General features: G+C 43.3%; 1 long non-coding RNA gene and 1 pseudogene across 3 annotated transcripts in view; one reads left to right on the forward strand and one right to left on the reverse strand.

The window, feature by feature from the left end:
- The window catches only part of LOC123384795, a 199,705-nt gene that overhangs the window by 171,365 nt on the left and 5,959 nt on the right, over window positions 1-22,381 (forward strand). The window contains exons 3-7 of one of the 3 annotated variants that reach the window (XR_006596379.1): window positions 733-839; window positions 17,085-17,262; window positions 18,022-18,194; window positions 18,365-18,603; window positions 22,005-22,116. This is a non-coding gene — a long non-coding RNA (uncharacterized LOC123384795). The remainder of the gene's footprint in view (window positions 1-732; window positions 840-17,084; window positions 17,263-18,021; window positions 18,195-18,364; window positions 18,604-22,004; window positions 22,117-22,381) is intronic. The other 2 variants (XR_006596378.1, XR_006596380.1) reach the window with 2 other exon arrangements.
- Window positions 14,661-17,093, reverse strand: LOC101091935 (annotated as a pseudogene).

Here is a 22,381-nt window from a genome sequence, read left to right on the forward strand (position 1 = left end):
AGCTGTCAGCACAGAGCCTGACATGGGGCTCGAACTCACAAACCATGAGATCATGGCCTGAGCGGAAGTCAGACACTTAACCAACTGAGCCACCCAGGCATCCCACACACCTGTATTTTAAAGGAACTTAGAGGAAGCAAAGTTTAAATGGGGGTAAGAAAAAAGTATTTAATTAATATGAATATTCTCAGAGAGATAAGACAATATATTGGATCCATAAAGAAAGACTGGATGATATACAAAATGAGCATTTGGGACACATAATTGATTTCATTCATATAATAGAGTTATATAAGGCAATGAGACTGAATAATTATTACTGTGTATTGTGATGAATCTCACAAACATGATGTTGAATAAAAGAAGCCAGACACACAAAAAAGTATATATTCTGTGATTCCACCTGTATAATGTTCACCAAAAAAGTCTACAGTGATAAAAGCCAGCATGATGGTTACTCTTTAGAGAGAAGGTGTGGAGAAAGTCTTTTCAGTTTCTAATACAAAAATAAAAATAAAACAGGTTTTATACAAAGGATGGGGAATCACATTGATACTGAATTTCTCAACAGCGACTGAAAGGTAGAAGATAATAAAGCGATGCCCTCAAATTTCTGAAGGAAAGTGACCTCCATATCCTGCTAAGTTATCAATTAATTGTGAAGTCACACTAAAGATACTTTCGAACATACAAGGTCTTTAAAGATTTACCTTCCTTTTACCTTTTTTTCAGGCAAGCAACCAGAAGCTCTCAGAAGCTAGATACACCAGAAATATGCCCAGGAAAAGGGAGACAAGAAATCCAGGAAATAGATGCACCAATGGAAGAAAAAAGCAATGGTAAGTCCCAAGATGGCAGCCAAGAAGAAGCTTAAGGTGACAGGTATGCAGCAAGCCTAGAGAGCTAGCATACAGTGATGTCCTCATGATTAACTGACAGAATATAGAGAGGGGAGATTTACACAATTAGGGAAAGTTTAAGATTAAATATATGTATGTTAGATATGTACTATTGTATATATATTTTTTAATTGTTTATGTATATTGTAACTAATATATTATGCACATTATGGAACAAAGTATAAATCAGACAGGGTGAAAGAAAAATGAATATACATAAGAATTCTCTTATTTTCTTCCCTTACCCTAGTCAGGATCTGACACCACCCACTGCACCCTTAACACGAGGGATAACTTTCTTGTATTGGTTGATCAGATTAGCTGGGGGAGATGGGACCTTGAGGAAATAGGTCACGAGAAAGGTCAACATTGACAACTGGGAGAGAAGATCAAACACTGGTAGGGTCTTGCCGGGCACCACAAGCGGGGTTCTGGGTGGCCCCCACCAGCAAAAGGAGATCACCGTCCTCCATTGCCTGATAGCCAGCGTCTTGGCTGGTTGTGCCATATATTTGCTTTTTGTCTGTGTGTGTGTCTGTGTGTGTGTGTGTGTGTGTGTGTGTGTGTGTGTGTGTGTGTCTTTCAGGCAGCAGGCAAAATCTGTCCTTTTGACTCTATCTTGAGTGGAATTCCTCTCAAAAGGTGTGGCTTGAGCATCAGAGAATCATAAATTCTTGGGAAAAGCAATTGCCTTTGAGACCATCTCAGTTATAGATCTCAGTTTACCAGTGAGAATAATTTATACTTCAGAATCTTGCTTACGTCTAGTTCTAAATCCACTTAACATAGCTACATTTTATGAATGCCCAAGTGAAGGTACAAAAAGCAAATATAAAGAATTTATTTTTTAATTTTTAAGTAATCTCCACACCTAACGTGGGGCTGGAATTTACAATCCTGAGATTAAGAGTCACATGCTCTACCGACTGAACCAGACAGGTGCCCCGCATATATGAAGAAATCTGCTGTGTGTTTAATTTCTTGTCCTAATTGTCTCCCACTGCCTACCCATGCCACCAACTCTCCTGTTTGCCACTGTCCAGGATACAAGGTTTCTCCTATCCATGAGTCTGCAGTTCCTATATAGGCTCTGGGCCGGAGCTGGGTGGGTTCTTCAGAAAACATCCTCTGAAATATGTCTGAAGATCTTCACAGAGTCTTTGTTATCTAGTAAATAGGCCAAAAATCTGACTGCAGGCACGTTTTCCTTTTTTGTTCCATCAAAGGAAAATAGAGATGAAGACTTTTTATAAGTGCTTATGTCTCATTAGGATATTTTTAAAGTAAATAGCTTTAGTTATAAATGTTACAGGCAATCTGCCTAAAACAGAGGTATATTTAAGTGGCTAGATTTAATAAATTCCAGTTTACAAATTGAACTCATTGACCATAATTGCTTGCAACAGTTGGCCCTAAACAAAGAGATTAGCATAATTGCGATTGCAACTGCTATTAGCATTTATAAATATGATTAGAGCCAAGCATTGGGCTGAGTTGGAAAGATTCCACTGAAATTTCTCTCATGAAGACATGAGAAGCACATGTTCTCCACCAGGAGGCAGCATCATGATTAGGGGATGGGTCGGTTTGTGACCTTTAACCTCTCCATTTCCCACTTTCTCATCAGCAAAACACTGTGATTATTCAGTATGCCCTGGAAAAGAGTACTGGTTGAGAAATTCCACTCAAGATGGAGTCAAAAGGACAGATTTTGCCTGCTGCCTGAAAGACACACACACACACACACACACACACACACACACACACAAAGCAAATATATGGCGCAACCAGCCAAGATGCTGGCTATCAGGCAATGGAGGACGGTGATCTCTGAAAGACAGGAAATGCATTCAGAGAGCTCTGCTATTGCCCCAGCTTACTACCTTGAGAGAGCTTTTAAGCTTCAGCCTAGGAGGGGGAGCCCAAAGGAAGGCAGAGCCTGGTGGATTCCTGGAGATGAAAAGATGCAGACGAGAATCCAGGGAGACCAGGCAGCTAGAACGTACAGAATACCAGACAGGAGACCGTGGCACCAAGAGAGAATGCTGGAGATCTGGAGGGGGTCCCCTCGAAGATTCAGCAGAGTTCTCACCATTACACACATGCGAACATACTACCCAATGCCAGAGGAAGAAAGAATATGATAGGATCAGGTAAAGGCACCTGGCATCCCCAAAGGGCCAAGAACATAGCCTGTTCCTGCAGTCGGCCCAGAAAAAAATCAGACATTTCAGGACACTGGGCAGAGTACCCCTGAAGGTTGTGCCTCAGTAGTGAGAAATATTTAGACCTCGACCAAACACTGACTCAGATCCACCTCATAAATCAGAAAGTAGATCTGAAGAGCTCAAACTGTTTCTAAGTAATTTAATGGCATCCCAGAGCAAAGCTCAAGAAGGGCTATAGGAAAACAAAATATCTCGCATCCAAAGAAAGTAATAACACAATGGCTGGCATCCAATCAAAAACTGCCAGACATTCAAAGTATGAGGAAAATGTAACCCATAATGGGAATAATCCATCAAAACTGACACAGAACTGACATAGATATTAGATTAGCTATTAGACAAGAATATTAAAACAGTTATTTTAACTGTGATTCAGATATTAACAAAGTTAAGTACAGACATAAAGAATGTTTTCAGAAAAGCACACCCAAATTGAACTACAGATGAAAACTGCAATATCTGAAATGGCGAACTGATGGAATTAATAGATAAAACATTGCATAAGAAGACATTAGTAAGCTTGGAAACATGGCAATAGCAACTATGCAAAATAAAACCCAAAACGAAAAAAATCTGAAAAAAAAATTAAGAGTATCAAGTGGCTTAAGGTATGTGTAATTGGAGTTGCCAAAGGAAAGCAGAGAGAAAGAGAGATGATGGGACAAATATTTGAAGAAATAAGACCAAAAATATTCTCGATTAAATTAAACTTGTGAACCAATGTCTTTATTCCTATTTTTTGCCATCTTTTGGATTGATTTTTTGTATGTGTGCTTCCTGTATCTTGGTGTCTTGTCTTTTTTCATATGGGTAGAGGTTTTTGTAGTTCTTCATTTGTCAGGTAATTTTGTTTCTCATCCTGAACGTTTTAAGTATTATGCTATGAGGTGATCTTATTGATATCTGATAGTTTGACAATACTTAGAATTCCAGGCTCCTCCCCAATGTGCCTGCTGACTTATTTTTCAGAGTTCCCAAATAGCTGTTCTTGTATTCTGTCCAGGTTTTATAGTTGAGTTTAGTAGAAAATAAAGGGAGATGTGTGTTAATTTCACATGATCCATAGACTTCTATAATAGGTCCCAAGATTCCTACCCTAATGTAGATGCCCTTTATAATCTCCCCCGCCCCTTGACTATGAGCAGGATTCATAAATATGATGGAATATCACTCCCTTGAGTAATATTTTATGATTTTTTGAATTTTGGTGTAGTCCCATAATTCTTTGTATTTCTTTTTTAAGTAAACTCTGGGCCCAACATGGGGCTTGAACTTACAACCCCAAGATCAAGAGTCACATGCTCTACTGACTGAGCTCTCCAGGGTCTCAGATTATGTTACTTTATGGCAGTAGGGATCTTGCAAATGTAATTAAGGTCCCTAATCAGTTGACTTTAAATGAATCAAAAGAGACAATTAGATCAGGATGTTCCTGATCTAATTAGAAGAGCACTTAAAAGTTGTCAAAGAGATTCAAAGCCAGATAGATTCTCTGGCTAACCTTGAAGATGCAGGTAGAATGTGGCTGAATTCTGCAGCTGCAAGGATATGAATTCTGCCAACAGCCATATGAACTTGAAAGAAGACTTCAAGCCTCAGATGAGACCTTAACCCCGGCCGAAACTTTAATTGCAGTCTTGTGAGACCCTGAACAGAGAACTCAGTTGAGCCCTGCTTGGATTTGTGACTTACAGAAACTGTGACACAGTCCATAGTTTGCTTTAAGCCTCTGTGTTTGCCATCATTGTTACACTGCAAATATCTAATATACTTTCTCTTACCTGGAACAGCGTTGGAAATGAAGTGTAGGTACAAATGTTATTCTAAAAGTGCTGATTATTTCTCGATATGTTTGTGTGTTTTTTTTTTTTTTTAACAAAGCTCTTTGTTGGATTTTCCTTTCTCTGAATTCCCGGTATAGTATTAGAGGGATATCTCTACATTTCAGCTCTTTCTGGCAGAGTTCTATGTAGCAACTCATCTCTGTGCAATCATAAGCTGCTTTATTACTTTTGTTTCCTTGGTACCTCTCGGTTCATCAAGTTCACTGAGTTTTAGGCAAGAAAAGTTAATCTTACTGTATGACTTTATTAATTATTACATGAATCACCCAACAGGGACAAATAGCGACCCTGGTATAATTAGTAACCTAGAAGAAGTAACCGTTTATAGCCACCCATCAGATAGGCCAAGTGAAAGTCACCATGAACTGACAGGTTCCCCTGCTCCCCAAATTTGACAGTTGTCAAAAGAAAGCATGATCTCCTGGTGAGAGATGAGTCATGTCATACCCATCTAATCCACATATGGGGACATGGGACACATAGAAGCAAGAGAGCATATCTTTTGAGAAAAACCAAAAAACGAAAAACCTCTACTCACATATTTGGAAAACACTAAATACAAACAAGCCCCTCTTAGAGATTCACAACACTTAATAAAGTCGATCCAGGTTTGTACAGTAAAGAAACCTATTTAAGTTGGTTTATGCCAGAATTTCCCAAACTTACTAGCTGTGTATCCTGTCCAGGTTTTGTAGTTGAGTTCGCTGGGGGGCAAACGGGTGCGTGTTTCATTCCCATGGCAGACAGAATCATTTCTTTGGCACACCTATTAATCCCTAGAAATTCAAACTTTTTTGCACGGGAAATGTGGATCTACAGATTTAATTTAATTGTGTGTTTATTTATCCTGTCCCCTCTTTCTGATGATATTCCACACTAGGCCAAGTGTTGATAACATGTGAATTGATGAGAAAAATTCCCAGCATAACTACTCTCAAATAGAAATTGCCGCCCCAACCTCACCTCAAGCTGATGTAAAGCACTAAATGCTCCTGAGATAAAATGCATCCTCTGTGACTCAGAAATTTCAGGCATCCCTGATCAGTCGTGACTTATCACACCAAATTCAACAGACATCGGTTCAGCACCTACTTTGTGCTAGGCTCAGTGCATTTACTGGCATGCCAGCAGCACGTTGGCTTTGCAAGTTCACAGAAGATGTAGCCGTAACTCAGCCCCCAGAGGCTTTTGGGGGAAAGAAAATGAGCAGCCAGGCTTGAAGGTGACATTCAGCCCCAGTACAGAGAACCTCAAGCAAGATAGTGGGGTGAGAGTTGCCCTGACTGCCCAAACAGGGCCCTGGATGGGACTGGATGGGATAGAGAACTCGTGCCCAAAGAGCAAAGCCAACTTATGGCAGATACTAGGTTACACCAACCCCTGAAGGAAATTTCTTCAAATTAAGAGGGGGAAAAAAAAAGAATAGGAAAGAGAGAACGGAAAGAATAAATTACTTTCCATTTTGCATTGATTCCAAGATGCGCATTTTTTTCATACATTAACATCTCTACAGCTTGACATTGGAATGTATCTTCTGATCCAAAACATCTTACAATTGCTGTCCTCCGGTGTCAACGTGACTTGCATGTGCCAACTCGTTCACAGCTGTTGCTGTTGTCATCACGTCAGTGGGATTATGTGTATTGTTGGTACTACATGTGCAGGGCTTAATTGCCGTGTAAAATGTCTTCAGAAAGATTACACCACGATTCGGTCCCGAAAGGAAAACTTACGAGGCGACAGAGCAGTGAGGCATATGTTTGTTATTTGTGAAGTGAATGTTCATTACAGAAGAAATGCTTGCAGTTCCGTTATTTCTTGCAAAACCAACCGAGTGCTTTACACTTGCTACGGAGACTGTGGTCCACGATCGAGCAGCATCACCTGGGAGGTCGTTAGAAATGCCGCATCTTTGGCTCTACCTTAAACCTCCTGAATCGGGAGCTGGGTTTTAGCAAAATCCCCAGGTGACTGCACGTCAGAGTTTGAGAACTGCTTTAAAGGACATAATGTGAAGCTAAATTACACTGAATTATTGAGATGCATGCAAAGCAATGCTCATCGAAAGCCAAGCAGCGCAGCTGAAGACGGGGAGACTGTCAGGTGGTGCAGAATCGATGAAAGAAATTTCAACACGAGAGGCCCATGTGACCATTTCGCTCACAGGCAGGGCTGTCATGAAGACACAGTGTCACAGCCTCGGCAGTTTTTTTTCTCTCTTTGGGGTACATAAAGGAATGATATGACTTAAAATGGAGGGTATTTTAGATTCGATTAAAGGTGGCAAGGAATGCTTCTCCAGGGGCATGTAAGAAATTAACATAAAGGGGCGGCTGAGTCAGTCAAGCCTCCGACTCTTGACTTCGGCTCAGGTCATGATCTTGTGGTTCGCAGACAGTGCACAGCTTGCTTGGGATTCTCTCTCTCTCCTTCTCTTTCTGCCCCTCCCCCCTCTCAAAATAAATGAAAATAAACTTAAAAAAATTTTTTTTAATTTAAAATAAAGGCATTGCCCTCAGTGAGGGGGAACTAGCAGTCAGCAGAACAGGGATAATGGAGCTGGAAATCTGAGAGAATTAAGGACACCAAGAAACTTTTAAGCCCCCTGAACCTGGCTGGGGGAAGGGAGGGCCTGAGGTCCCTGGGGTGCTGCTGGGCATGAGCCATCCTGTCTGCACGCGGCTGTAGCTGTGGGCTCCAGGGCTGCAAAGGACCCTCCAACCAATGACAAAAATGACATTTGACACCTTAGCCTTTCAAGTAATTTTTATATCCACTAGTTTGTATTTTTTCTTTAATAGCTGGTAGTGTGTTTTATCATCTCACCAAGTCTCACAGCATTCCCTGGGGAGATGTGGCATGAGCTGGAATTCTGAAGTTTGGGGTGATACTGTCCTTTCCATGGCAGAGATGAGGAAAATGGGTCCACAATTGCCCTGCTGGTAAATAGCAGAACTGGGATTAGAACCTCAGGCTTCTGACTATACTTTGAAAACTCTAACAGGTGAGGTGCCTGGGTGGCTCAGTTGGTTAAACCTCTGTCTCTTGACTTTGGCTCAGGTCATGATCTCGTGGTTTGTGAGGTCGAGCCCTGTGTCGGGCTCTGCTCTGACACCTCAGAGCCTGCATGGGCTTCTCTCTCTCTCTGCCCCTCCCCTGTTCGTGCTGTCTCTGTCTCTCTCAAAATAAATAAATAAAACTTAAAAAAAAATTCTAACAGGAAAACAGGTATCAGCATTTTGTGCAAGGAAAAAACAGGTCTCCAAAAGTTCAAGGGATTCGCCCACGCATGGCACTGTGACAGTGTGGGCACTACAGCCCAGTTATCCTGGCATCTAACTCGCTGCTCTTTCTTCTATTCCTGACTCCTTGGCAAAAGCTGCTTAGTTATTAGTGATTTGAAGAGCTTTCTGTTATGGCTGTAAAGTAAATCGCTTAGCGGCTATGTTAACTTTACTAAAGACAATAGGTATGATTTGAAAATACTGAGGGTAGTCACCAGGGAGGTGTGTCACTCACGGGGACCTTTGAAAGCACTTAGTGCCAGGAGTGTTGTGGGTGCAGAGTCTGCACCTGCCACATCTTTGATCCCCTGCACTTCTATATGGTTTTTGTTTTTAATTTTTGAGAGAGAGAGAGCATGAGCAGGGTTGGAGCAGAGAGAGAGGGAGACAGACAGACAGAGGAGCCGAAGCAGACTCTCTGCTGATAGCAGGGAGCCCAGTGTGGGGCTTGAACTCATGAACTACGAGATAAGAGGGGAGCCAAAGTCGGATGCTTAACCGACTAAGCCACCCGGCATATGTATGTATGTATGTATGTATGTATGTATGTATGTATGTGTGTATGTATGTATGTATGTATTTGCCTATGGAGGTCCAGTCGCTCTAGAGCCATCTTTTCAAAAGGCTACTCGTAGATCTTCTATTGATGCTGCACTTTTGTTGAAAATCAGTGGGGTAGGGGCGCCTGGGTGGCACAGTCGGTTAAGCGTCCGACTTCAGCCAGGTCACGATCTCGCGGTCCGTGAGTTCGAGCCCCGCGTCGGGCTCTGGGCTGATGGCTCAGAGCCTGGAGCCTGTTTCCGATTCTGTGTCTCCCTCTCTCTCTGCCCCTTTCCCGTTCATGCTCTGTCTCTCTCTGTCCCAAAAATAAATAAACGTTGAAAAAAAAATTAAAAAAAAAAAAAAAGAAAGAAAATCAGTGGGGTATATTCGTGTGTATCAGTTTCTGCATTCTCTCTCCTCTTGCAGCGATCTATACGTCTATTCCCTGCCCTTACTACAGTTTTGCTTACTGTAGCTATAAAGCGTGTCTCAAATTTAGGTAGGCTGATTCCTCCCACTTTATCCTTTTTCAAAGTTGTTTTCAATATTTTCATTCCTTTTCTGTGTGAATTTTAGAATAATTTTGTCATCTACAAAAGTATCTTGCTAGGAGTTTGTTAGGAATTATGTTGAACCTGTAAATCAATTTGGAGATATTCACACCTTTACCAAATTCCATCTTCGAATTTGTGAACACAGTAGATCTCTCCATTTATTTCTACCTTCTTTGCCTTTTTTTATTAGTACCTGTTGCTTTTCACATACAAGTCTTGTGCATACTTTGCTAGATTTCTACCTGTTTTTCTGTCTCTCTCTCTCCCTCCTATTTAGCAAATGGTAAAGTAGTGTGTACTTTAGCAAGTAGTGTGTTTTCAATGTCAGTGCCCCCTTGTTCATCTTTAGTACACAGAGATAAAATTGCTTTTTGTATTGTGATCTTATATCTTATAGCCTTGTTAAGTACACTCATAAGTTCTAGGAGTATTTTTTAGATGTGGGGAGATTTTCTATGCGAGGTGTTCTAGCACCACGTAGAGTAAATCATGAGAGCGAACATTCTTGCTTCATTGTTTCTTTCCTTCTGATTTCCCAAGTTTTATCATTTTGTCATTCCTTTCATGTTTGGAGAACTTCCTTCAGCCATTCTCTGAGGGTAAGTCTGAATTTATTTTACAAAAATCAGAGCAGAGGTATAGTCCTTTCTTTACGTATTGTCTGTAGCTCCTTCACCACTCCAGTGGCACGGTTGAGTAATTGGAGGCAATGTTGGTCGAACCCTCTTCCACTCCGTGCATTGGCCCGGATTGCAGACTTTGAGGGCCTCTGTGCAAGGCATTCCATTTCTTCACAGAAATATTCCATGCCCCTAACATTTCTTCCATTCCCACATTTGCCAAGCCAGAAAGTTTCTTGCAACTCCCCGAACACCCCCTATCTTGGAATGGAGGAAGAGAGAGATTACTGCACAATCTCTGCTCAGGTAACCTCACTTCCTGCATCCTGGGGGTCATGCCCGGGCCGCAAAGAGCGCACTCGCTAATCCCCTCTGAGGTGGGCTGACAGCTGGTTTCCCAAAGATGTCAGGTCCTCATCTCTGGAACCCACAAAGGTCACCTTATATGGCAAGTCTTTGCAGATGTGATTAAGGACCATGAGATGGAGAGATCTCATGGAGGGATTATCTGGGTGGTCCTACATACAAACACACATTTCTGTATTAGGTCACCTTATATGGCAAGTCTTTGCAGATGTGATTAAGGACCATGAGATGGAGAGATCTCATGGAGGGATTATCTGGGTGGTCCTACATACAAACACACATTTCTGTATTAGAGGCAGAGAGAGAGTCTGCACACAGAGGAGAAAAAGGCAATGTGACCCTGAGGCAGAGTGGCCTGGAGTGGTGTTGCCACCAGCCAAAGAATGGAGAACAGCCCTGCCAGATTTCAGGCTTCCAGCTTTCAGACTGTAAGGCAATAAACCTCTGTGGTAATTGGTTGTGGCCGCTACAGGGGATTAATAAACCCTTCTATGACTTATCTATGCAGAGACTATAGATTACGTTTTTAATGTAAATTGATCTGTTGTCAGCTCAATGAATGAGAGGAGGCAGTCACTGATGTTTCTCCCCGCCATTTTTTTTTTTTTTACCAACACTCTACTTCCAGGGTGCAATAGGGAAGTATAAGAAGCTAACACATTCTATGGCATCTTATCCTGAGAGGTTGGTAGGGTTTGTTCTCATTTTTACAGGCGGGGTAGTGGTGGCTCAGAGTTTAAGTCACTTAAGTAACAAACGTGACGAGGCCCCAGAAAGACTTGCGCTGATATTTAGACGGCGATCTCAAGCCATGTCTCAAGGACGACACTCTCTCTCTTTTAAGGAAGTGCACTCCGATATAGGCACAATTGGTACATCACTGCCCATTTTCTTCATCCGTCTCCTCTCCTCCCCAATTTTGTGACAAAAGACTGCATCTTGGTACAGTGCATTTTACTCCCTGAGATTTGCCGACACCTGCTGACAAATGGAAGAATAGCATAGGGTAAAGAAGGTTTTGTGAAAAGGCGACCGAGCAGCTGTGCAAAGCCAGAGGCCAGAGGTGGACGTAAACTTCACTGAAGAAGACAATGAAGATAAAAGCAGAGAGCACTAGAAAAGTCACCAGGAGCTCTGAGCCCGCCCACTGGTCTCAGGCCAAGCAGTTAGAGCCACAGGACTCCCAGTTGTGCCAGATAAACACTGTATTACCTGTGGGATGGTCTGACGCGAAGTCTCAGGGTTTCTGTGTCCTGGGCAGCATGGAATAGATGATTAGTTTCTTGCAAGACAAGTATTAAACTCACTGAGTAACCCTGGGCAAATTACTGCAGTCCCTTGCCTCTGCTTTCCTGTAGCACGCATATGAGACACATTCTAGAGTTATCCTAACTAAATTCTTAATGATACAAGGCACGTTTAGATTAAGAACAACCATAGACATAAACATACAAACACCACCCCATTTACAATTGGGTCTAAAGACAACCACTACGTCTGGCTTTTAAGACAATGAAATACTACTTCACTCCATTAGGTGGAGCCAAAAGATCAGTCGAAGCATATCTTGGGCCTCGACAAGTATTTTCCAGCAACAATCATATTTGGTGGGATCAGTGAACAAGGTTTTACGAAGCCCATATCCATCCTCATTTGTAGGCGCCCCACATCGATCATTCTTTTAGGCATAATTTACGCCTCCACCAAGTCACCCCCTGTATATAGATGGGAGTGCGGACCACCCACGCCTTGCCTCCCTCCTGGTTATTCTCACCAAGCACATCTCTCTCTAATCTCAGCCCTAAAATTGGCAAATCATGGTATCAAAATACCAAAATATTCCACCTCGTAGATGCTACTTCTACCTCAACCGTGGTGACCTAACAGAGTCAATCACTCAATCAAGGAAAGAAACTAATGTTTCTTGAGTACCTGCTATATTTCAGGCATTTTCACATGCCGTCCACAGATGAACGGATAAGCAAAATGAGCTATATACATACAGTGGAATACTATTCATAAAAAGGAATGAAATGTGATAAGTGCTACAACATGGGTGAACCTTGCAAACGTTATGTTCCGTGAAATAAGCTAGACACAGAGAACGAATATTATACGACTTCACTTATAGGAGGTACCTGGAATAGGCAACCTCATAGAGACAGGAAGTAGAAGAGAGGTAGAAGAGAGGTAAGAGTAGAAGAGTAGAAGATCGGGGTGGGGGGAATTATTTAATTGGTACGGAGTTGTGGCAGGATGACAAGAACTCTGGAGAGACAGCGGTTGAACAACATTGCGAATGTACTTAATGCCCCTGAATTGTACACCTATGAATGGTTAAAATGATCAATATCATATTATGTATAATAAACATATATATATATTTACACAATTTTTAAAAACATCTGTTTATGTGCCTACCTCACCTACTAGATTACACCTTCCCAAAGGACCAGATTTCACTCATTTTGAGATCCTCACCCCCTAGCCTAGACCCTAACACGTGGAGACCACAATAAAGGGCAGCAAAATAAAAATATACAAAGAGAAGTCAGAGGTTTTAAATTTATTCCCCCCAAATAAAGGACAGGAGGAGACAAATCTACTGAATGCTTACTGTTTATCGGCATTTTAAAAGTTTCACTCATCCCACACAAATGTCATGAGCCTGTCCTCTGTGTATCATGTAGAATATGGATTTCTCTGTCCGTTCCATGGATCGGAAACATACCATTGTCACACTGTCACATAAAGAGAGAAGTACCAGGTATAGTGTCAGATGGAGCTGTGTTCTGAGAGGAGGGTAAAATGAGGTCATGGAAAGCGTTGAAATGGGGTGGAGGGCCCTTCCTGCCAGGCACGTCAGGACAGTCTCTGAGCAGGAACCATCGAAGACCTACATCATGAGGAGAGAGCACACGACAGTCTCAGGGAGAGAGTTCCTGGCAGAGAAGAGCAGTGCAGAGGTGCTAAGGAAGGAAGAAGCATGACACGTGAGGGAGACAGACAGGTGGCCACTGAAGCTGGGTCTGGATGGATGAGGAGGAAATGTTAAAGATTCAGGTGGAGAACAAGACGGGAGCCGGGTCGTGTCAGAACTACAGGCCAGGCCAAGGACTTCGTATTCCATTCTGGCGGCAGTAAGAGCTACTGGGAGGCTTCAAGCAGGAGAGTGACGTCATCTGGTTCTCGCTTTCTGTGTGGATAATGGACTCTCAGGTGACCAGACACCAGGTGGAGTCATGATGGTGTTTGGCATTACAGTTTTAGTCACAGAGATGATGGGAAGTGGTTGGATTCAAGATACATTCTGGAAGCAACCCTGATACAACTTTGATGGGTCGGACATGGAAAGGGACAGAATGGAGTCCAGGATGGCTTCTAGGTTCTTTCCCCAGCAACTCGATGGAAGGGACAGCCGTGGAGTCAGAAGAGGAAGACTCGTGGAGGGCGATGAAGACTGGCAGAGGTTCAGTGGGGCTCTGGGTTAAGGTTGAAGTATCCTATTGACCTCTGGGTGGACGTGGCCACATGTAATTCCCAGGGTAAGGCGACGGACCAAGAGTCATTGGCATATGTGTGAGATGACCTGATGGCCTAGGCAGGGAGGGGAGGACAGGAGAAGTCTGTCCCCGAGTGGGGGCCTGGCGTACTCTCCCACTTAGAAGTCCACAAGGAGAAGAAAACTACAGAGACACGAAAAAGGACTGTGCAGTGAGAGGAATTCCAGACCACTGTGAAGTCCTAGAAGCCTGGAGAAATGTGTTGTCAGAAGGGAAGAGTGCTCAGCTGGGAAATGTTGCTCTGAGGACAGAAGGCTGAGCATGAGGTAGCAGATGGAAGTCACTGGTGAACTTCACGGGGGCCGTGCCTGCAGAATTCCAGAGACAGAGAACTGACTGGAGTAGGGTGGGAAAGGACCCGGGTGAGAGCGCAGGTGCGGTGGCAACTCTTTTGAGACTTACCCTGGTAGGAGGCCAAGTCCTGGGCCAGTCTCTGAAAGGAGAGGTGGGTGGGATCAGAGGATGAAAAAAAGATGGCAATATGTACTGTTCTAGCACAGTTGCCATCGCGTAGTGCATATATCCGTAATGCCGATGTCATTGTCTTCATTTAATGCATGAGAAAACTCAAAGCAGGAAAGTTTATTTCCCACCCGCCAAAATTTTTTTTTTTAATTAATGCTTGTTTACTTTTGACACAGAGAGAGAGAGACAGAGCATGAGCGGGCTCATGCCCCAGGAGGGGCAGAGAGACAGGGAGACACAGAATCCAAAGCAGGCTCCAGGCTCTGAGCTGTCAGCACAGAGCCCAACGTGGGGCTCGAACTCACAGATCGCGAGATCATGACCTGAGCCGAAGTCGGACACTCAACCAACTGAGCCACCCAGGCGCCCCTACCCGCCAAAATTTTTAAATGAACAAACAGCAAATGCTAATATTATACAAGACCCAAATTATTTCCACTAGACCCAGTCACCTCCCATCAAAATACAAAAAAACAAAGGTTAAGTACCTTTGTTTTCCTGTTTAGCACAATGACACGGTTGAATACCAAGCAGTGTAAATGGCTGTATTTTTAATATTCCTGTTATTTGTTGACGTGGAATCATTCATTAAATACAGAAAGGTTTTTGTCACATTTTAATCACTACCCCGTGTTTGGTTTACAAGCTGGCAGTCCCCCCCCCCCCCCACCTCTAGCTTTACCTCTCAAATCTTTTATAGGAAACAACACAAGTTTTTAAGGCATCAGAAATTTCTTGTTGAAGTCCACCTGGGTGGCTCAGCCGGTTACGCATCTGACTCTTGATCTCAGCTCAGGTCTTGATCTCAGGGTCATGGGTTCAAGCCCCACACTGGGCTCCATTGCTGTTTTAATTCGTAAAAGTAGTGATCTTCATTCCACTCAAGATTTCAAGGCTCACACAGTCAAATGTTGCCTTAAGAGTTATTTACTCGTGTGTTTATATAGTAGCCTCTGTATAGCAGGCACGGTGTTAAATGCAGCGGGAGGTAGACACAAGTTCACGGTGCTCCTGCAGAAGTGGGAAGGAGGTGCCTCAGGAGCACCTCTGAGAACGAGCCAGAGAGTCTGCCAAGGCTTCAGTGGCACAGATTGGAACACCTCCTTCCCAGAGAGCCGTGGATCACGTCCACCGCTCCCAAAGGCTAAGCCCAAAAAGTTCCTGTTGGCATTTGCACCACATAAAGCACCCGGTACTTCTGGCATCATCTGCTTTCTGGGCTATGAGATCCAGCTGGCTTTCTAGGGGACTGGAAACTTTTATTTTACGATCCCCTTTGTAGATCTCAACTCCGCCAGCTATTTCCTCAGGCAGGGCAGCCTCCTGATCAATGTGGACATCAACATCTCTTTCTGGCAGCGATTCTGTACATAGGAATCGCTTTCTGCACTGCGGCCTTTACTGGAGGGAAATCCTGTTTCCTGCAGCGATCATTCGGAGCGCCGACAATTGGTACAAACCTGGAGGACCGGGCCATCCAGGATCACCCGGTGCCTGGTTGTATCCTTTACCACTTTGCCGAGTCTCTGTTTTGCTCCATTCAGCAGGTCTGTAATTAGGTCACCTCTCACTCTGAGGACTTTGAGCCTAGCTTGATTCATTAAATTAGACATCTGAATTTTCATCTGCTGCTCAGTCTGCTTTTCTTTCTTCTCACAGTAGTCCATCCTTTTCAGTCTTTGGGTTTGCGCAAGATGACCTTTCTCAATGTTGAGCTCTTCCTTTGCATCAATTTCTTCTGCTTTCTCATCAGCTTCTTGTTCAATAAAAGCCATCACATGCTTAATCTGCTTCTGCACATCAGCATCGCTGAGGGCCACTGGCTGGAGAAGAGGTTAGAAGGAGGCGGTGGAAGGAAGGGCTAAATGGTTTTAATTTTGGATAACAAACGGAATCGGTCCTTCTTGGGAAAATGCCACAAACTGTCAGTGCTGGAATGCCACCTGACCGTGGCTCCCAGATGGGGTCCCTCTCTGCTGCTGTCCTCTGGTCGGTGCACAGCCCCGATTGCTCCGTTCAACCTGCTAGCATGCGTCTCGGTCATACTCAGCAGAGATGGGGTGTGATTGCCAGGAGTGACTTTCCACAACTGCCACTCAGAGACCGATTTCAACCCACGTCCATTTTGCCAACTCCGTCCAAAGCAGCATACAGAGGGCCGGGTTGGTTGGCAATGTGTTTCTGAGGCCTTCCCGTGCTGCTCTGGCACCCTGGGGACTTTCTCACTCCCCTGCTCCTTTCTCTGCCTCTGCTCTATCCTGAAGTGTTTTTCTTCCAGCTCAAGTCAAATGGTTGACATTTATAAAGTAAAGATTCTAGGAGGGATACCCTACATAATTCAGGGCCAGCAATGGATGAAATCCCTTGTGTCTTGGTGGGGGATCTGATGCCCAGCGGTAGAGCAGACAGAACGGGCCCCCAGGAGAAGGCAGGCTTCAGAGGCAACCTTAGATTTCTTCGCAAAGAAGAAATTCTGCTTCCAAGTGGACTGGAAACGTGATTGATTATTGCTATGGGTTGAATTGTGTTCCCTCCTCGCCCGACAAAAAAAGATATGTTGAAGTCTTAACCCTCAGTATCTCAAAATGTGACCTTCTTTAAAAATAGGGTCCTTGCAGTTGTAATCAACTGCATTAAGATGAAGTCATACCAGAGAAGGATTGGCCCTTAATGCAATATGACCGGTGCCCTTATAAAAGGTGGGAAATTTGTGCACAGACACACAGGGAGAAAGCCACGTGATGATGGACGTAGAGACTGGAGTCATGCTGTCAGAAGCCGAGGAACACCTGGGGCCACCAGAAGCTGGAAGATGCAAGGAAGGATCCTTCCCTCTGCTTCAGAGAAGGCACAGCCCTGCCAACACATTGACTGCAGACTTCTGGCCTCCAGAACTGTGAGACAATAGATTTCTGTTGTTTTAAGCCGCCCGGTTTGTGTTACTTTGTCATGGCAGCCGTAGGAAACTAATGTAAGAATTAACTGAAAATTAACAAACTCCAAATGCCAACATTACACAAGAGCACTACAAGAAATAAAAAAGCTGTGGGGACAGCGGGGAGACCTGCATGGCTCAGTAGATTCAGCGTCCAACTTCAGCTCAGGTCATGATTTCATGGCTCATGAGTTCGAGTCCCAGGGCTCTGTGCTGACAGCTCAGAGCCTTGAGCCTGTTTTAGATTCTGTGTCTCCCTCGCTCTCTGCTCCTCCCCCACTCACGCTGTGTCTCTCTCTGTCTCTGAAAAATGAATAAACCTTAAAAATAATTTTTAAAAAAATCTGGGGGGTAGGGGGTGTTCATAAGCTAGTGTCACGCTATCCTTGTATTTCTTATTCTAGGGAAATGTTAAGAATATACTACTTTGCCACTTTTCTTCACTGGGCCTATTTACCAATTCAAATGGGAAAATGGACTTTTGCAGTTGTGGGGTCACCTGAGCCTTTGCTCCAAACTCTTGGAACCAAAAAGGACTCGTGTAGAGTCTGAGGGGCTTTGGTTTTCCTAAGAAATAAAACTTGAGCTAAACCGAACCATACAACAGATCAAGTCTGACACGCTTATAGAGAACATGGCTCTCTATCACGGCATAAAATTGCTGAATGACAAACTCAAGCCGTGATTTTTCTCAGTGGATTTTTTCACTTTGTCTTGCAGGTGGGTGATGGGTGACAGTGGCAGAACAGGTTCTACAGAAATGTCTGGCATCCCTTGTTCCCAAGCTTTGAAGCCTCTGCCAAATACATAGAGACGTCACATTTAACATCCTGTTACAAAGGCGTAGAATGAGTGGGTGTGAGCTAAGGATTTTGCGCTGGACTGGCACACGGGTAGGCACCCAGAAAATGGGAGCCATTGCTCTTTCTTCATGAAAGATATATAATCTCAATTTTATAAGAGGCAGAATCGTTGCCGAAATTCACCAAACTCTTTAACCGTGCCTATAATCTGCAATTCTACTGCCTGAATAATAAAGTTTTGGTGTATCTTTTTGTTTCAGGGATCAACGAATGGGGATGAAAATGCTATCAATCTGAGCTCCCAATGCTTCAAGGAGACACCTAAAGAAGAGGAGAGTTAAGTTTTTCTGTCCCACTGCCTCCCAGAGGTGGTAGTTGACCAACCCTGCAGAACACAGATGGGAAAGACGTCCCATACTCTTACCCTCTAAGTGGAAGATTGCAAAAGAATATCGAGAGAGGGAAAAGAAGTGGATACATACGAGCTATGGGTGTAAAGGTAAAAACAGAGCAAGGGAGATAGGAAAACTGACGGCTCTATACTCTTCAAAATACATATATATATGTGTGTGTATATATATATATATAGTTTATATATATATAGTTTATATGTATATAGTTTATATATATAGTTTATATGTATATAGTTTATATATAGTTTATATATATATAGTTTATATATATATATAGTTTATATATATAGTTTATATATATATAGTTTATATATATATATAGTTTATATATATATAGTTATGTTAGTCACTTTTATATATAAATATATATATAGTTTATATATATATATAGTTTATATATATATAGTTTATATATATATATATAGTTTATATATATATATGGTTTATATATATAGTTTATATATATATATATATAGTTATGTTAGTCACTTTTATTTTCAAGTGAAGTGACCTGATATTTTTTCCATTTCACTTTAAATTTTAGGGGCGCCTGGGTGGCTCAGTCAGTTGAGTGACCGACTTCAGCTCAGGTCACGATCTCACAGCTCATGAGTTCGAGCCCTGCATCGGTCTCTGTGCTGACAGCTCAGAGCCCAGAGCCTGCTTCTGATTCTGTGTCTCCCTCTCTTTCTGCCCCTAACCCACTCACATTCTGTCTCTGTCTCTCTCAAAAATAAATAAACATTAAAAAAACTGTGTAATTTTATTGTTGTACACAGAAAGCAACACTAAAAATCTAGGGGACTATAAGTTGACATGAGATCACCCGAACGGGTGAAGGAAAGTCTGAAGAGGTTGGCAGACCTAAGGGGTACTGAGCTGGCTGGAACCAAAGGCATCACACCTCAGCCTGATCCCTGTCAGATCTCTGAGTCATCTATGGAATCTTTTCCTTTTTTAATTCATTTTTTAAAAATTTTAACTCCAATACACTTAACCTACAGTGTTATATTAGTTTCAGGTGTAAAATGCAGGCTCCGAGAATTCTCTACGTGACTCTCTGCTCATCTGGGAGGTGTACCCTGAATCCCTTTCACTTATTTCGTCTCTTTTTTCTTTGCTTGTTTTGTTCCTTAAATTCTGCCTGTGAGTGAAGTCATATGGTATTTGTCTTTCTCTGACTGATTATTTCACCTAGCATTTTACTCTCTGGCTCCATCCACGTTATTGCGAGTGGCAAGGTTTCATTCTTTTTTTGGTTGAATAATATTCCCTTACATATATATGCCACCTCGTCTTTATCCATTCATTTATCAGTGGTCACTTGGGCTGCTTCCGTAATTTGGGTCTTGTAAATAATGTTGCTATAAACGTAGGGGTGTGTGTAGTCTTTTGAATTAGTGTTTTTGTATTTTTTGCTCAATACCCAGCAATGCAATACTGGATTATTGGGTACCTCTATTTTTTAACATTTTGAGAAATCTCCATACCATTTTCCACAGCGGCTGCACCAGTTTGCATTCCCAACAAGAGTGCAAGAGGGTTCTTTTTTCTCCACATCTTCACCAACACTTGGTTTTTCTTTGTGTTTTTTATTTTATTATTTTTTTAATGTTTATTTTTGAGAGAGAGAGAGAGAGCGAGAGAGCAGGGAAGGGGCAGAGAGAGAGGGAAACACAGAATCTGAAGCAGGCTCTGGGCTCTGAGCTGTCAGCACAGAGCCCAACACGGGGCTCAAACCCACCAACCTCAAGATCGTGACCTGAGTTGCAGTTGGACCCTTAACCGACTGAGCCACCCAGGCGCCCCCATATTTTTTTATTTTAGCCATTCTGACAGGTGTGAGGTGATAGCTCACTATAGTTTGGCTTGCATTTCCCTAATGATGAATGATGTTGAGCATATAGAATCTTTTTTTTTTTTTTAACCTCCAAAGTCTCCAAAGGCAAATTTACCCACACCCACATGTCAAGCCCTGGCCGTCTTCCTTCACCAACACCCCAGTGTCGAGTCCCCATCTTAACTCTTGGACGTGGCTTTCACCATTCACCCAGACGCCAGGCTAAGCATCACCCTCACCCTTCCCCACCACGTTAATTTTGCTTTTCTCTTCTCCAGTACGATCGCTTCTGTCCCAAGTCTGACACCTATCACCTGCAGCATTACAAAATCAGCCTCCTAGCCAGTCTCCCTGCCGTGTTCCCTCGGTCCTGCTGGAGAGATGGCTCAAAACCAAGTCAGGCATTCCCTTTCCAGCCGCGGTACTTTTCTTGACTGCAGAATGAAGACTACGCCCCTCAGATGGCAGCTTCTTCCAGAAGACACCTTAGCTGCTGCTGCTCATGAGATCACACGTGCACACATTCACACCAACACACACTCACTGATTCTCAAGAACCACTCCATGGTCTTGGGCCTGCTGGTTCCTCTGCCTGACACCCTTTCCCCTTTACCTGCCCGAAGTCTCATCTTCCAAGTGTGTCCTCTCACTGGCTTCCCTCAGGCCACCCCCTGCCCCCTCCCCTCTAGGAAGGGGGCTCACGGCCCTGCGTGACAGGTAGGCATTGTTCCTCCTGAGGACCCCATGCGGTACCAGACAGAATCAGTGTGTGCGCCTTGGGATGGCGGTGGCCTGGGGTGGATTATGCCACTAGAGAAAGTCCAAGAAACAAGAGAACATCGTTTTCAAGTGACAAGCATGGAAGCAAACTAAATGAATAAGGAAAGAGTCACTGAAATGAGAAGAAAGAAGTATGTGGGACAATGGGCACATACGTTCAGCTCACCAAATGAGACGAGATGGTGTCACGTCCTTCGTTTTCAAGTGGCTTGACATGACATTCTGTCCAATTTGACTTTAAGCACTGGAATAGTACAACATATCCTTTTAAAAAAAAAGAGCCATTTATTTCCATATTCACCAGGAACTGGTAATTGGTCCGGTGCTCAGAAAAGAACCTGATTCCCTTGATACGGCCAACAGTTCAACTTCTGAATGAGGATGTGGGTTGAGTAAAAATAAAAACAATGTTTGATACATTTTTTCCTTTTTATCTGCAGGAATAAACAGATTAGCTAGACAATAGATTGGAATTTTAAAACTCCCGGGAAACACATTTCCTTAGTTACATATCCAGACAATGAGAAACCCTTGACACTGGGCCACATTCCAAACGGTGATGTTCAGATGCACTGCAAGGAAGTTCAAGGGCATGCTTTGATGACAAAGAGGAATGTGCTGAAGCAGATAGGGGGCGAATTTATAAGGTTCTCCTCTTCTGCCCGGAAGGAAATCCATCTGTTCATTTCCCAAGGGCACATCATCTCCAAAAGTCATGCTGGGAATTATGTTCACCTGTCCCTTAGGACAAAGTTAATCAGCAGTGAAATTTATGTCTTATTGAAGAGAGAACAGCAGAAAAGAGACCAAGTGTAAATCCTGAACCCCTAACAAAATATTACAAGAGTTGTCCTTTTAACTTTACAGGCCCTGGCTGGAACTTTTTGCCAAAGGGATGGTGAAGAGGTAGCTGCAAGTAGGATTCTTTGGGGGAAGACAATCCAAAGTGGGTTGGAAGAACGAGGCCCGCAACAAGCAGGTAATAGCCCCAGTTTGTTCTCATCTCTCTCTATCCATGCCCTGGGCAATCCCTTCCCACACCCACTCTGGCCTTGGCCGTGTGACTTGACAAAAGCGAGCAGAGACTTGCAGAGTACTGGTGCATTAGAGCGGCCCCCTCTTGCTGCCGGAACCCCAGAACCACACACAAAGTGCCCCCGGCAGCCTCCAAGATGCCGAGAGACCCTAAGGCCAGGCCAGGCTGTGTGGACACCTCAGCTGCCCCAGCAGCCCCCAGCCCCCAT

Source organism: Felis catus, chromosome B1 (genome assembly GCF_018350175.1).
Source record: "Felis catus isolate Fca126 chromosome B1, F.catus_Fca126_mat1.0, whole genome shotgun sequence".
In the NCBI taxonomy this organism is placed as follows: Eukaryota; Metazoa; Chordata; class Mammalia; order Carnivora; family Felidae; genus Felis; species Felis catus.